At 39.5% G+C, this 17,596-nt stretch overlaps 1 pseudogene; it reads left to right on the forward strand.

Moving 5' to 3' along the window:
* The first annotated feature begins 10,791 nt into the window (after window positions 1–10,791).
* On the forward strand, window positions 10,792–16,858 carry LOC114508415 (annotated as a pseudogene).
* The last annotated feature ends 738 nt before the right edge of the window (window positions 16,859–17,596 follow it).

Here is a 17,596-nt window from a genome sequence, read left to right on the forward strand (position 1 = left end):
GGCTCCATAACTGTGAGAAAATAAATGTTTATTGTTTATAAACTACCAAGTCTCTCGTATTTTGTTATAGCAGCCAAAAGAGGCTGAGACAAGAGAATATAACTTCCCCAAAATATTTGTAACTTTTATTTTGATCAAGAGGTTAAAATGTTTTATGTTCATAATTAATAGAAAAAGAAAAGAGGAAGTGACAGGAAACATACCACAGGTGCAAGTTGAGTTCCTGAAAAGACTAACAGTTACCAGAGGGGAGGGGAGAGAGGGATAATGGTGGAAGAAGGTGAAGGGACTAGTCAAAGAATATGTATGAATGACCCGTGGACATGGACAATAGTGTAGGGATTGACTGTGGGTACGGGGAGTAGGATGGGTGGAGGAGGGCAAAGGGGTAAAAATCGGGACAACTGTAACAGAATAACAATAAAAAAAATTATTAAACTGACAGTAACCAGAGGGGAGGTAGAAGGGGATAATGGGGAGGAAAAGGGGAAGGGTTTTCAGGAACATATATAAAGGACACTTGGACAAAACGAAGCGGGGGTAGGATCAAGTGTGGGGAATGGGAATGGCTGGGGTGGGGAGAATGGTGGGGGCCCACACCATTCAAATGCCCACACCCTCTTCCTCCCAAAGCCATGCAAGCATCTTCCCTGACTGACCCAAAACCAGTCACCCCTGGTGCTTCCCATGCCTGTGTAACTAAAGGACAGAAGGGAGGAAACACAGGTGGAGTTTTAGAAGTTGAGCCTGTGTGCATCCCTTTTTCCTGGAAAGCCTCAGTTTCCCCCAGGGTCAGGATCACAGTCTGGTAGATCACATAGGGTTTTGTGGGCCATTCTAACCAATAAGGTTTTCACTCAGAAAGCACTAGGGGCCCCTGCAGGATATAAGCTGAGAAGTGCTATGATCTGACTTATGGTTAAACTTGGACTGAAGAGTAAGCAATAACAGAGCATGCAAAGCTAGGAGAAGTATCCCCAACCTGAACTCTGCTCTGTGTCCCTCTTCCATGCTCTAGCCTGTTCATCCAACATCTCTCTCTTAAGCACAGCAACAGTCTTCTAGCCTAGGCCACAAACCCTTTCTAACCATGCTTAATTTCCCATATGCCCACAGCTGTGTCTTACACACAGGCCAAACTTTAACCTGTCCCCACTCTCCTGCTAATGAACTGTTATTTGCTCCACATATTCTATATCATAAGATCCTCACTCTCTTCATTGTCATAGAACCCAGTTCCCGGTCTATGCCCTGGACTCACTGCCCACCATTCTATATATGATCCCCACTTTTCCACCCCATTGAATTTCTGAGTGTGCCAGGTTTATTCATATCTCTTTATGTGTTTTTAATGTTTTTATTTATTGCAAAGAAAGATAACCATAATCTTGAACATTGTTGATGGAACTCCAGAATGATACAGCTCCTATGGGGGAAAATATTGCAATATTTCCAAATTTTCAAAGGTGTATTGACTTTAATCCAGCAATCTGATGACTAGGAATTTATATCAAACACGCATACAAAATAACATATGTACAAGATTACTCATTACTGCATGGTTTGTGATCATAAAAAATTGGAAGCAACCCTAGTGTTTATCATTAGAGAATTGTTTAAACCAGAGGTTCTCAACAAGGGTGATATATTTTTGGTTGTCACACTGGAAAGGGGTGCTTCTTGCATTTAACCAGTAAAGTCCAGGGATGCTGCTAAGCATTCTACATTGCAAAGGACACCTCCATAACAAGAAAAGTATCTAACCCTAACTTTTCATAGTGCCAAGTATAAAAAATTCTTGGTTAGACAATTATACACATTATTATGCAGCCATTGAAAAATAGGATAAGAACATTATATACAGATATGAAAAGCTCTTTAGAGTACCTTTAGTATTTAGGTCAGAATGGTTTATATGCTAAATTTTGTATAGGAAAGGAAACAAAATGTGTGTGTGTGTGTGCGTGTGTGTATTTGCTTGTGTCTGCATGAAGAAATGCTAAAAGACACATGGAACAAATAAAGATGATTGTTAACTGGGAGGGAAGTGGGCAGAGATGCAAGTAGGAGCTACACTTCTCAGTGTAAATCTCGATACATTGTCATATTTGAAAATGTGTATTTCCTATTCAAAATAATACTTAAAGACTTTGGATTCAAAGGTTTGAAAAAGGCATGTGACATTATTGAGAATAAAGGAATTATATGTTGCTTATCTTTGTGTCATAATTATCTGGCATTATGCTTTCTCTAAAATAAACACTTAAATGTTTATTACAAGAATTTCAATTCAAGTCAAAGCTGTCACATTATTAGGTACTTTCATAAATACATTTATAAGTGCTGGGTTAGTTAAAAAATAAAAAGTATAACTTGTAGCCTTTGGTCTTGTGGAAGCTATAGTCAGTATGAAAGCAAACATATAAACAAGTTAAAGAAGAGTCCAATCTTTGGGTCATTTATAGACTCCCAGATAAAATGAAAGTGAGCTAAATTAAACTGTGAGCCAATTTACCAGCTGCTTACTTCACTGAACATAGAAATTGTCCTCTCTTAATTTACAAAGATATCTGACTTTGATTTAGTAGGTTTGGTATTTTACTTAATGGAATGAAGCATAGAATTAAAACAGTAAAATTATAATACAATCTAATAGAGAAGACCAAACAACTAAACCAACACAAATTCACTTAAAATAATTTAACATCATCCCATCTGGGACAATATCATTAAGCACTGAGGAACTACTGCTCCCAAGAGCTAAATGAATAAATTCCAATAAAAAAAAAGGATGACATTTAATTTCAAGGGCCAAGCAATTGAGAAGAAAACATAAGAGGGGCCTTATTTTATGAGGGAGTGAGGCCCAAGCCCACTAATTCTGGAAGAAAAAAGGAAGAGAAGGTTGTCTAGAACCCCTAGGGGTGCAGAAGGATTTTTAGTGAAAGAGAGATAAGGGAGTAGTTTCTTCCCTGGCTGGTGTAGCTCAGTGGATTGAGCAAGGGCTGCTAACCAAAGGGTTGTTGGTTCAATTCCCAGTCAGGGTACATGCCTGGGTTGCAGGCTAGGTCCCCAGTGGGGGCCATGTGAGAGGCAACCACACATTGATGTTTCCCTCCCTCTCTTCCTCCCTCCTTTCCCCTCTCTCTAAAAATAAAGAAATAAAGTCTTTTTTCAAAAAGTGACTTGTTAATGCTCCCTTTACTAGTAATGTTACAATGAAATCAATATATTAATCAATGAAATCAAAGTATTAATCAATGAAATATACTTTAAAAAAATAATTGGGAAAAAAAAGTCCCTGGTGACATTTGTGTCCCTGTTTCTAGTTGTCCTCAGGCTCTGCTGCATCTTTTCTCTTGTAGGGTCTTATATGGTTAACACTTCCTTAGATTCCTTTGGGGGATCTAACAGAAAACCATTTCATCTTTAATCTAGTAGATTCCTAAGTAACACAGAATCCTGTTGTGTGCACCTCAGTAAAGAGTAGCATGTTTGTGGGTGTCTCCCTATTATTGTGACATCCCCAAGGAAGATGGGAAAATCAGAAGTGGTGAAGGGCATCACAAATTACAAAGGTTGTTTGTATTCTGGTGCATCTATACCAGATAAATTAGCCTGCCTTTGATGGTTCCTTCCACAGCCTCCAGCCACTGCTTCCCCTCACCTTGACACATTCTCTCTCCCCTAGAGATGACATTCTGGTTCTTGCTCTGGACCCTTCTCTTACTGCTGCAAATGGTCTCCTCATCTCAACTTTATGAAGGGTGGCACTCATCTGGTATTGAGGGAACGTAGCTGCCCAGTGGGGAAAAATTATAACTGCCCCAAATCTAGCAGAAACGCCAAACATGAGTGAAATCACCTACCACATTATGAAATGTAAGTCACAGTTCTGTCAGTATTTCCTCATGATAGCAAAGAAACAAAAAACAGAGGACGGCCAGTACTATCTTTGAGAGAGAACTTCCACTATCAAGACATCTTGGTTCCAACACCTATGATGATGTCACCAATTGTACATTCATCTTGTCATGTACACTCATCTTGTCACATTGAATAGCTCTCATCTAGCACTAAACTCTAGCATTACTGTTACACATACCAATTAGAAATAAATTTTCACATACCATTACAGCATTCAAAAATGACTTGTTGACTGGTGTGGCTCAGTGGATTGAGTGCCAGCCTGTGAACCAATAGGTTACCAGTTCACTTCCCAGTCAGGGCACATGCCTGGGTTGCAGACCAGGTCCCCAGTGTGGGGACATGCAAGAGGCAACCACACATTGATCTTTCTCTCCCTCTGTTTCTCTCTCCCTTCCCCTCTCTAAAAATAAATAAATAAAGTCTTTTTTTAAAAAGTGACTTGTTAATGCTCCCTTTATTAGCAATGTTACATATTCTAATTAAGTGAATTAGTTACTCTATGGAGATATGAAGAGAGTAACTCCTTCGTACTGATTCAAGCCTCCATTACTTGAATCAGTCTCCAGTGCTTAGAAGTAAATTTTTAGCTTATTGTCAAAACCAGATATGAAAAACTTTGTTAGATGGCATATTTTTTCTTGGGATGGCAGGTAGTTTTTCTGATAAGGTAACATATTCCTGTGCACTCATGATTTTTACATCAGAAGCAAATTTTTTCACATGTTAAGTTAAGAAAACTCTCCTGTTTGGTCACTTTACATTGTAATTAAAACAATTATTTTATTTAGTTAGCAAAACCATGTCTTCACCTTCACATTTAAGTTAAATGCAATACGTAAAGTTCCTGGTTCCTCCAGAAGTAGCTTATAAATCTGAAATACTTTACTAAGAAAGAAAAGCAAGAAACATCTAGTTTGGAGTGTACACTCTTCCAATAAGCTGGTTGAATGCCAAAGTGAAGATGCTTTTAGAATTCTTTCCCCACTGAGACCAAACAGAGGTTTTCCCATTTGAAGGGGTATCACAGGGACTCATCTGAGCAGTTGTCACATATGTAGGCTCAACAAAATTCAGCATAAAAACAATTGGAAAATTGTAGTCTGGTAGGAGATATATAATATTTGACTGTTTCCTTAGGTATATTATACTTAGAAACACAGGGCTGACTTGTTTTCTCAGAATTTCCATTTCTCCAGCCAGAATGGTGGGCTATAAAGATAGCATCCACAATGCAAATCCTAAAAACCATTACTCATAAATATTTATGACATACATATTGCACTCAAGGCACTTTGCTGGAAAAAAAACAAACAAACAAACCTAAAAGCCCATTACATCAAAGACTTCTTTCAACACAGGGTAGCCTTTACTCAGTGCATAGCTTTGCCTAACAGTGAAGAAGAGCCTGTACTATGCATGGCATCTGTTGTGGAAGGCATGTCTCCCAGTGTGGGCACCTTCCTCAATCTTCAAGTATGGGGGCTGTACATCCTGGAAAAGTCAGGGAAATGGTGACATTTGAAGGACAGGGAGGACAATACCTCCATAATATATGAAAAAGACATAAGAACTGTGGATGATGGTCCTCAAAGAGCATGAGCAGTTAGACCTGTGGATCTCATCGCATGGCTGTCCTTCTATGGTTCAAGGACTATGCCATTGCATCTGTTCCTAACACTGTGTGCCTCCCATCTACTCAGCCTGCTGGGTTGCATGCTGCATTCTGCTGATGGTCTCACACTCTGTGCGCCTGACCCCTGCTCCTCAAGCAGCATCCTACTTGTTAAATACTGAAATGAAAATAATAGAGTCTCTCTACATCCTACCTCCATTATTTCTTCATCTGACCCCCTAACCCTAACCTGTGTAACTGCTTTACAAGCACCTAAGTCTTATTTTTGAAAGGAAAAGAGTGTTGCTGCAAATAACATTTTTGGCCTATTTATTATATCAGAAAAAATGTATCTCCCCATGATCACCACCCTCAATTGAGTCTTGGAGCTAATTTCTTCAGAAATATTATCTATTCATTTTTCTTTAACAGTCCTACAAAAGAACCACTATACACATACAGTATTTTTTTCCATCTAATGGTATTGAACAGTCTTCATAGTAGGGAACTTGTAGTGTAGACTACATGGATGCCTCAATTCTATAAGATTCTGCCACTGGATCTCTTAAGATGGTGTGTCAAAAGCCCTTGCTAAAATTAAATTGCATTTGCAGGAGGCTTTGAGAGCCAGATTTGTGGGGTATTTGTCAATTTGAAGAACAAATGCAAGTACTCATATAAGTAGTGACTTTTGAGAAAATTTTAAGCATATCAATACAGAAATTAAATTAAGGCAAATCCAGAGCTGGCTGCAAAAAGGAATTACAATGAAGACATAGATATCAAAATTGATATTCCTCTGCTGCCCTTCTTGGCTAATAACAGAGAAAGAATCCAGAAAAAGACCTGCTAGAGACAGGATTGGGGAAAGTGGGAGAGAAGACACAATGGCATGATTCAGCCAGACCCAGAGCAGGAAGCCAACAGCACAGGTGGAGATAAAAAACAACCAACCAATCAAAGCCACATGCCTTGTGGAAGGATCTGTCTAAGAACTATTGGTGGAGTGGTTTATTTTATTGCTCAAAAGAATTTGCACCATTTGTTGGTGGGAAATAGAGAAGAAAATATTGGCAGAGGTAATGTTTGAGAATAACAATGCCAGCTGAGGAAATCAGATTTGCAGTGACAGAAAAGGAATCCAGTTTAGTGATATGGAGCCCTAGGAACAAGCCACAGTCAATAGAAGCCCAAGGACCAGCCTAATAATTCATTTTTAAGATAGAATTTATAGGAAGGTCTTATTTCAAGCAGAACCACAATTATATGAAATATGGTTCATTGTTTTATGGTAAGTTCGAGTTTAGCACAAAATATCTCCACCTGTATAAATAATTGTTTAACTAAATGAATTAAACTGTAGTTCTCAGTTTAAAAATATAAAGTCTGGCCCTGGCCAGTGTGGCTCAGTTGGTTGAAACCAAACCCTGTAACCAAAGGATTGTGGATTCAATTCCTGATCAGGGCAATTCCTGATCATAGCTAGGTTGCATTTTCAGTCCCTGGTCCAGGAGTGGGCAATTCCCCAGCCCAGTTATGTCCAGAGGGAACTGATTGATGCTTCTCTCTTGCATCGATGTTTCTCCCTTTCCCTTTATCTCTCTCTAGAAAGAGTGAAAAAAATTTCCTCAGGTGAAGATGAAAAAAAAAAGTAGAGTTTCTGGATTTTCAAAAGGTCCAGGGAGGCAATATGAGTTCCAAATCCTAAACCTCTTAACACTTGCCCCTTGCTCTTATTTTATCATGCTATGCTATGCTATGCTGTAGAAGCTCTCAGAGACTTTCAAAGAAAATCTCAGCCCTGGCTGGCGTAGCTCAGTGGATGGAGCACGGGCTGGGAACCAAAGTGTCCCAGGTTCGATTCCCAGCCAGGGTACATTCCTGGGTTGCAGGCCATAACCTCTAGCAACCACACATTGATCTCTCTCTCTCTCTCTCTCTCTCTCTCTCTCTCCCTCCCTTCCCTCTCTAAAAATAAATAAATAAAATATTAAAAAAAAAGAAAATCTCAAGTCTCTCTATTTTTCATTTTTAATAGCCATGTGAATTCAAATCATTGAAAATGGTTAAAAGAGGGCAAATAAAGAACTTGATTTTCTCTTTGTTTTAATTGACACATAACACTGTGTAAGTTTAAGTTGTACAACATGTTGATCCGATACACTTATATATTGCAAAATGATTACCATCTTAGAGCTGGTTAACATCTGCATCACGTCACATAATTTTTCATGGTGGGATCATCCAAAATCTACTCTCTTAGCAACTTTCAAGTATAAAACACAGTGTCATTAACTATGATCGAGGAAATAATTTGTCTTTAAAAGGTTTTCTCCAACTTGAGCATCTGGGAAGCTGTAAATTGAAAGTAATAAAGATTGATCAACCTTAGCTGGGGAAGACTCCCACAGACCTTGATATACTTTTGTGTAGGAGATGAATAATACAGCTGCCTAATGATCTCACAGGTCCAAATATAGGAGGTGAATCGGTAGCATCTATAGGCTTTTCCTTGTTTGGAACACTGTTCAGGTCCTTTGTTCTTTGAGTAAAATCTAAATTTATGAGCCACCAGATCTGGTCTGTCAAGTCTACCTCTAACTTTGGTGAATGTCTGACATCCAGATAACATGAACAGTTTTTGCAAGTGTGTGTGTGTGTGTGTGTGTGTGTGTGTGATTCAAGAGTTTAGCTTGCCCAGATTTAGAAAAGGGATAAAAGAAAAAATCATATCAGTTGCTTAATATTCACATATATCGATTCAGGACTAAATTTTGGTTTGTGTGCCTCAGATGAGATCAACAGGCCCTTTAATTCTGCTTTTACTTTCTGTTAAGAAGTTTGACAACTTCAGAAACAAATGAGCAAACAAAAAAGCCAGTGATCTCTTTTTTACTTGCATTTTTCTATTTACCATTTATCCCCCCATGCCACTCTCCCCAACCCACAGTCACCACATTGTTGTCCATGTCCACGAGTCCTTTTTATTTTTGCTCATTTCCTCTACCCCCTAACACTGCTCCCCAACCACAGCTATCAGCCTTCTCTCCATCTATGAGCCTGTCTTTATTTTGCTTTTTAGTTCAGTTTGTCTGTTAAATTACATATTATGAGTGAGATCATATGGTGTTTTTCATTCTCTGTTTGGCTTATTTCACTTAGCATTATGTTCTCCAGGCCCATCCATGCTGTTGAAAAGGGTAAAATTTTCTTCTTTTTTGACTGAGTAGTATTCAATTGTGTAAATGTACCACTGTTGCTTTATTCACTCATCTACTAATGCACACTTGGGCTGCTTCCATAGCTTGGTGATTGTAAATAACACTGCAATGTACATAGGGATGCTTATATCCTTTCAAATTAGTCTTTCAACTTTCTTCAGATGCATTTCCAGAAGTGGAATTGCTGGGTCACAAGGCAGTTCCATTTTTTTTGAGGTATCTCCATACTGCTTTCCACAGTGGCTACACCAATCTGCATTCCCACCACCAGTGCAAAAGGGTTCCCCTTTCTCCACATCCTCACAAGCACTTGTTTGTTCATTTATTGATGATAGCCATTCTGACTAGCATGAGATGATGCCTCATTGCAGTTTTAATTTGCATTTCTCTGTAGGACTACACCAAACTAAAAAGTTTTTGCACGGCAAAGGAAACCATCAACAAAAGAAAAAGACAGCCTACTGAATGGGAGAACATATTTGCTGATACATTTGATAAGGCATTAATATCTGCTGGGAACTGCCTTGCCTGTTTTCAGAATGAAGACCCACCATGGCTAAGTCTGAGTAAAAGACCTTGGGACCATAAGCCACTAAGGAAACAAAGCTTATCTTCTCAGCTGCAGCAGCACCTCTGCCCCCTTTACTTCACCCTGCCCGGCCCCCAATGCACTATTGGTTAGGCAGTGACGGGTAAGAATCCTCAAGAGAGGGATGATCTAAGACAGGCATGATCATGGGGGACCTCGGGGAAGGACTTGGGGAACTATAGGGAAAGAGGGTGATGGACCCTCACCCCTCGGCTTTCATATTGCCTGAGTCCTCATTCTGTATGTCAGAAGTCTCCTAATCACTTGGCTGCCTTACTTCACCTGCCTGACTTAAGCCTGAAACAATGCTGGAGGAGGTGCAGCCCTGGGCAGGAAAGGGCTGTTCGCCAGGGCAATCAGGCCTAAGAAAGAATGCATACAATCCTATGAAAACTACTTCACTAAGAATGCCCTCAATTTTCTGATAAGGTTCCAAGCATGAAATGAGTTTGTTTCCCAAAGTTTTATAGCCCTTTAGCTAACTGACCCTGACTCAGAATAAGCCCTCATAGTTCTTTGAATCTTATCTATTGTTTGATCATTACTGCCTGATAATGATTAATGAGCTTTACCTGTATACCTGTGCAACTTGAACCCAATAAAAGCCCATTGAGGAACAGGCTCAAGGCCCTTCTCCTTTGAGAGATTAGCCACTTTTCTTCCCCCAGCAGATCATGTCTTGGTAGACTTATTCTACTCCACAGAGGATGGCAGGGTGGAGGCGGGGGGCGGTGGGAGGGATGCTATGTGGGCATCCCCCCCCCAACAAATATCCAAAATTTATAAAGAACTTATAAAATTCAATGCCAAAAAAACATACAATCCAATTTTCAAAGAAGGCAAAGGACCTGAATAGTGTCTTATCCAAAGAGGACAAACATATGGCCAATACACATATGAAGAGATACCCAGTTTAATCTTTTAGGTGACCATTTTTATCTCATAAAATAGCCATATTATTTTCCATGATTGAGAGTTAGTATATATTCTTGCATAAAGGTATCATAGTACAACAAAGGATTTCATGCATCTGTATATGAATTTAGTGAGTTCTTAGTGCTTCGGTTTAGGAAGGTTTTACTTTATGTACATTTTGAAAGACTGAATAAATGATACTAAATAGTGCACCTACAGTCATTGAATTTGAGACATTTAGATGGGAATTCCCAGCCTGAAAGTCTCAATGTAAATTGTGTTGATCATTGTGAGGTTATTTCAAATAAATTCTTGCTACAAATATAGTGCCACTTTTTTTGTTAAACAGGAGTACTTGAGGGACGGGAATTTTCTTATCCTTATCCTGAGACTAAATCCAAGAAGTGGTGTAATGGGAAGTCCTTGGGTATATACATCAAAGAGAATTCAAGGGTTTTCTTATAACAAAGAGACTCTCACTCATGTCTGCAAGCTTCTCTGAATTGAGAAAGTGAACAGTGGTGATGGGGAACTGTACATATCATGTACCCGAGAAGTAAGTAATTTTTACTGTTGATCTGAACAATTCTGTTGAATACAAATTGCTATAATATTATTTTTACCAAAATAAAGTGGGAGGAGCTTTTATTAAAGTCTGGGTATGCTAAGGGAGTTGTCTCAAATTTTAATTTCATACTTACAATATAAAAAGGTGAGGAGGACTGAGGCTTAAGATGTATAGCTTTATATTAACTCAATTTCATTTTGACAACATTCAAACACTTATATGAAGGCTAAAGAGGTGTCCAGTGGCCTATAAGACCCATCTGAGTGGTTCCTGACTTACTTATGCCCCAACTTCTCAGAGACAGGAAGTCTCTTAGACACAATCATTTTATTTGACCTCTTCTGCAACTCTTTCAGTTCAATTGTATCTTTCCAGAGGAGAATTGGTCAATCAGAAGCAAAAAGCTTTCTAAGCTTAGATACATTTTTGGTTTGTTTAGATGCTTGGCATAACTTCTTAGTACTCTTTTCTTTGTTTCCTGCATTCTGTATGCTTTTCTGACCTCTAGCACCTATCTGGACAGTATCTTTAGGGGGTAGTCTGCTACTAAGGCTCACCCAGTATTGCCTGGAACAAAATCACACCAAGCAGGGTGGAATGAGTCTGGACATGCCAGCTTCTAAAGACAAGCTCCAACCAGAAGGTGACACTGTTGGAAAACCAATGCTGAGATAAAAAGCTAAATTGTTTTTCATTATCTACATTTTCTAGGATTTACTCACACACACACAGATATTAAATGAAAGTTTACATAGATAAAATAAGTTAGAAAGTTTTACTCATGTTAAAGATAATTCTAATGGGATTATAATTTAAAAACTGAACACATTTTAAGTTTTGACCACACTAGAATGCTTTTCAGCAGCATGTAGATTTGGACTTTATTTCCCACTGTAGTCAATGTTCAGCTATAATTATTATAAACATATAAATAAAACAGCAAATACTTTCCTATCCCTCCTGCTGTGTCAGGAACAGTTCAAAGTGTTTTACACAAAGTCAGTGCACGTTTAGGATGGACCACTTCAGAAAATACTCCTTTCAGAGGCTTTGTGTGAGAACCCTCTTTGACTGTTTTCTACCAAGTGCTCCACTGTATATCTGCCAAGCTATATTCTAGTATCTGAAACTGCCCTTGGGTCATTTGTCTTGAAATTTTCTCAAAAAGCTAGCTACCCAAAGAATCTCAAGATTCTGCTTGAGAAAGTCACCTAAATAGAATCTGTTTGCTTACATAGTCTTATTTATTTCTTGTCAGTTCATGAACAGTTATTTTCCACAAGTTTAGGTTTTCAGAATTCAAATCTAAATTTTTTTCACACAGTATGACTAAAAACCTCTAAAATTTTCATGTACTTTTACTGAGAAACTCCAAAATTCAGGGAATTGTTCTAAGGTAATAATCAGAGATAAAATCAAGATTTGGGTTTGTAAGGAAGTTTCTTATTACTTACAAAAGCAAAACCTTAGAAACAATTTAAATTGTTCAAAGATTTGAAATGGTTCAAAAAATTGACATATCCATTAAACTATGTATAAATCATATTTATAAAGTTTTTAAACACCAAAAATGTGAAAGATATAACGTTAAATAAAAAGTACATTTATGTGTGAACTTGGTCATTGTTCTCTATTTCACAACAGTGGAATTAGGATGTTTTTAATTATAATCAAAATCACAATGAGATAGCATCTCACCTGTTAGGATGGCTAGTATATTTTTTAAAGTGTTGAAAGGGTGTGGAGAAATAGGAACCCTTACACACTTTTGATGGAATGTTAAATGTTGCAGGTGCTATGGAAAACATTAAGGATGTCATTCAAAAAATTAAAAATAGCCCTGGCCAGACTTCTGGTCAAGATGACAGACACAGCTCCCCTCTTCACACAACCACAGCAAAATTACAACTAAAATATAGAAAAAATCATCACTCAGAACCATCAGAAATCAAGTTGAATGGAAGTCTGACAACTATTAAAATTAAAGAAACCACATCCATTGAGACTGGTAGGAGAGGGGCAGGCATGGATTGGGGTGGTCCCATATCCATATTTTGTGGATAAAAATCTGGGAGAGATATCTCAGGAGCCCCAGCCCCAAACCAGATTCCCAGTCCAAGGTCCCAGGGCCAGGAAAATTAGTCCCCACAACTTCTAGCTAAAAAAACCAGTGGAGATTGAGTTGATGGAAGAAACTTCTGGAGCCCCAAACAGTTCCTTTTAAAGAACTCATACAGGGTCTACAGCCATACCACCCTGGACTCACCCTGGGTGCGCACCCTGGACGCACCCTGGATGCATCTCGTCTTATCTTACTTAAAAGAACCCACACATGGACTAACCTAGTTAGACTCACTCCCTCTGAGCTGCAGCACTGGGGTAGCAGCTTGAAAGGCACCAGTGACCTAAAGGGAAAAACTGAGGTATCTGGCATTAAAGCTAGCAGATTGTCCCTTTTCTAAATCCCTCCCACCCCCACAGAGCCAGCAAGCTGGTGCCATATCTGAGAGTCCATCAACCTGCCTAACACTGTTTGACCCTCCTTGGAGATCCGCAGAGACTCCACCCCACCCAACTTACAGGCCCACCCAAGTTGCTATTCCACATGAATGGCTGCTCTTGGCTCATGCCTCACAACTTCCTAAATCCTACCAAATAAGCAACAGCTGGCCTCAGTGAACCCCAGGTGTGCACTGATTCACACCTTGGCTTTGCCTAGGAATTTACAAGCCCAGCACAAGTAGCAGCCATCTTGGATTGCTTTATACCTTAGGAAGGGTAACCCCAGGAAAAACCTGGCTCAGTCCCTGATGGGGCTGACCTTGGCCTGTATCACCCAGGAAAACCCAGAGTCAGCACTCCCAGTGGACAGCTACAGGCCACATCAAAGCACCACTACCCTGCCCTGGCACAGCTGATCCTCCACAGGGCAGAGGTTGGTGGTAAGTGGTCACAGCCAATCTTTGCAGCTGACTGGCCTAAGTAAATCCCTCCCATTTGTTGGGGTGGTCAGTGACTTGGGCTGTGAAAGAATTCACAAAGATAAGGAAGTGCAGGGAATAAAGTTTTTATTCACTCTCCAAGAAAGGAGAGGGGAATGGTGTGGAGAGATACACCTCAAGGGGTGGTGCCTTTGAGCTTTTATTGGATTATAATTGAGTTAAAAAAGGGTGACGGGGTTGCTTTTGTGTGGCCCCTGGGCTGTCGGGACCTTGTAACAAGAGGCTGCAGTTTGTTCCAAAGTTATCTTCTGCCTGTGGCTATAGGGAGCAGTTAGTTCTGTTCTTACTTTCCGGTAATTTCCAGTCCTGGGGACATAAGCTCAGTAAAGTAAAATGGCAGTCATATTTAACAAGGTCACAGCCTGCTCAGCAAATGGTACCACAATAACAAATCGGGCTGACTTTATCCTTTCACCATTGATTGGCCGACAGCAACCAAGGCTCAACTATAAGAGGAGGGTGTACTCAGTCCACACAAAGCACCCAGCTTGGGTGATAGGGGAGGCTGTGCCACAGGAAACTATAGAACACCTATTACATTAGGCCACACTACCAAGACACAGAGTCAAAGCAACTCTACCTAATACATAGAAACAAACACAGGGAAGCTGCCAAAATGAGGAAAGAAATGAAACATGGCCCAAATGAAAGAACAGATAAAAACTCCAGAAAAAGAGCTAAATGAAATGGAGATAAGCAATCTATCAGATGCAGGGTTCAAAATATTTGGTATAAGGATGCTCCAGGAACTTAGTGAGGACCTCAGCAGCATAAAAAGATCCAGTCAGAAACAAAGGATAGACTAATTAAAATAAAGAACAATTTACAGGGAAACAACAATAGAGCAGGTGAAGCTGAGATTCAAATCAATGATTTGGAACATAAGGAACCAAAAAAATAATCAATCAGGACAAGAAGAAAAAATAATCCAAAAATATGAGGATAGTATAAGCAGCCTCTGGGACAACTTCAAGAGGTCCAACATTTGCATCATAAGGGTGCCAGAAAAAGAAGAGAAAGAGCAAAAAATTGGAAATCTATTTGAAAAAATAATGAAAAAAAACTTCCCTAATTTGATGAATGAAATGACATGCAAGTCCAGGAAGCTCAGAGTCCCAGACAAGTTGGATTCAAAGAGGCCCACTCCAAGACACATCATAATTAAAGTGTCAAAGGTTAAAGAGAGGATCTTAAAAGCAGCAAGAAAAAAGGAGTTAGTTAACCTACATGGGAGTTCCCATAAGACTGTCTGCTGAAAGAACTTTGCAGGTTAGAAGGGATTGGCAAGAAATATTCAAAGTCATGAAAAGCAGGGACCTACAACCAAGATTGCTTTACCCAGCAAGGCTATCATTTAGAATTAAAAGGCAGATAAAGAGCTTCCCAGACAAGAAAAAAATAAGGAGTTCAGCATCACCAAACTGTTACTATATGAAATGTTAAAGGGATTTACTTTAAAAAAAAATATCAAAACTAGGAACAATAAAATGGCAAAAAATACAAATGTATCAATAATTGAATCTAAAAAACAAACTAAGCATATAAGAACAGAGACAGAATCATGCATACGAAGAGTATTTTGTTGGTTGCCAGGTGGGAGGGGCATGTGGGGGAACGGGTGAGGATGTGAGGGAATTAAGAAGTATAAATAGGCCTCCCTGAACAGATTTTGCTACATGAAGATGTTCAAATAACTTGGAAGAAGATGAGGTACCGGACGATGAGACTCTGAACCAAATGATCAATCGACGAGAAGAAGAATTCGATCTTTTTATGCATATGGACATGGATCGGTGGAGGGAGGATGCCCGGAACCCAAAGCGCAAGCCTCGCTTGATGGCGGAAGATGAGCTGCCCTCCTGGATTATTAAAGATGATGTTAAAGTAGAAAGGCTTACGTGTGAAGAAGAGGAGGAGAAAATATTTGGTAGAGGGTCTCGCCAGCACCGGAATGTGGACTACAGTGATGCCCTCACTGAGAAGTAGTGGCTGCAGGCCATTGAAGACAGGAATTTGGAAGAAATGGAAGAAGAAGTACGGCTTAAGAAGCGAAAAAGACGAAGAAATGTGGATAAAGGTCCTGCAAAAGAGGACGTGGAAAAAGCTAAGAAGAGGCCACCCCCCTGCAGAGAAGCTATCACCAAATCCCCCTAAACTGACAAAGCAGATGAACGCTATCATTGATACTGTGATAAACTACAAAGACACGTGTAACGTGGAGAAGGTGCCCAGTAATTCTCAGTTGGAAATAGAAGGAAACAGTTCCAGACGACAGGTCAGTGAAGTCTTCATTCAGTTACCTTCGAGGAAAGAATTACCAGGATACTATGAATCGATTAGGAAACCAGTGGATTTCAAAAAAATAAAGGAAAGAATTCGTAATCATAAGTACCAGAGCCTGGGTAACCTGGAGAAGGATGGCATGCTTCTCTGTCATAATGCGCAGACATTCAACTTGGAGGGATCTCAGATCTATGAAGACTCCATCATCTTGCAGTCGGTGTTTAAGAGCGCACAGCAGAAAATTGCCAAAGAGGAGGAGAGTGAGGAAAAAAGCAATGAAGAGAAGGAGGAAGATAAAGAAGAGGAGTCAGAGTCAGAAGCAAAATCTGTTAAGGTGAAAATCAAGCTTAATAAAAAAGATGAGAAGGGTCGGGGCAAAGGAAAAGGCAAGAAAAAGCCAAATCGAGGAAAAGCCAAACCTGTCGTGAGCGATTTCGACAGTGACAAAGAGCAGGATGACAATGAATAGTCAGAAGCAAGTGGGACTGATGATGAGTGATCCACACGGCCCTTTTTCCTCGGTAGAGCTGAATTCCTTCCTCCCCTCTCCCATTTCTGCCCAGTGAGTTCATTTGTCATAAGGGCCTTGGGTTGTTTCTATGTCATCTTCATCTATAAACTAGCTTTAGGATAGTGCCAGACAAACATATGATATCATGGTGTAAAAAAACACGCACACATACACAAATATTTGTAACATATTGTGACCAAATGGGCCTCAAAGATTCAAAGATTAAAGCAAACAAAATAAAGCTTTTGATGAAAAAAAAAAGAAGTACAAATAGGTAGGCACTGAATAACTCTGGAGATGTAAAGTACAGTATAGGAGGAAATGGAGTAGCCAAAGAACTTATTGCATGACCCTTGGACATGAACAATGGTGGAGGGGGTTGCCTGAGAGAGTGGAGGATGCTGCATGGAGGGGGGCAAGGGCAAAAAAAAAAATCAGGACAATGGTAATAGCATAATCAATAAAATATAATTTAAAGAAAACTAAAAGTAGCCCTGGCTAGGTGGCTTAGGTGTTTGGAGCATTGTCCCATACACAGAAAGGTTAGGGGTTCGATCCTTGGTCAGGGCACATGCAGGAGGCAACATATTGATGTCTCTCTCTCCCTCTCTCTCCCCCACCCCACTGTCCCTCTTTCTCTCTTCTTCTATCTCTAAAAAAAATAAACACACTCTTGGATGAGAATTAAAAAAATAAAAATAGAACTACCATATACTCCAGCAATCCCACTTCTGGGTATATACTCAGAAGATTTAAAATCAGGATCTCTAAGAGAGATCTGTACTCCCATGTTTATTGTAGCATTATTCATAATAGCCAAGATAGGGAAATAACCCAAATGTCCATCAATAGATAAATGAATAAAGAAAACTTAGTATATGCATATGATGGAATATTATTCAGCCTTAAAATACAAGGAAATTCTACATTTTTGACAACATGGATGGATGGACCTGAAAGGTACT

The sequence above is a fragment of the Phyllostomus discolor genome, chromosome 11, assembly GCF_004126475.2.
Source record: "Phyllostomus discolor isolate MPI-MPIP mPhyDis1 chromosome 11, mPhyDis1.pri.v3, whole genome shotgun sequence".
Classification (NCBI taxonomy): Eukaryota; Metazoa; Chordata; class Mammalia; order Chiroptera; family Phyllostomidae; genus Phyllostomus; species Phyllostomus discolor.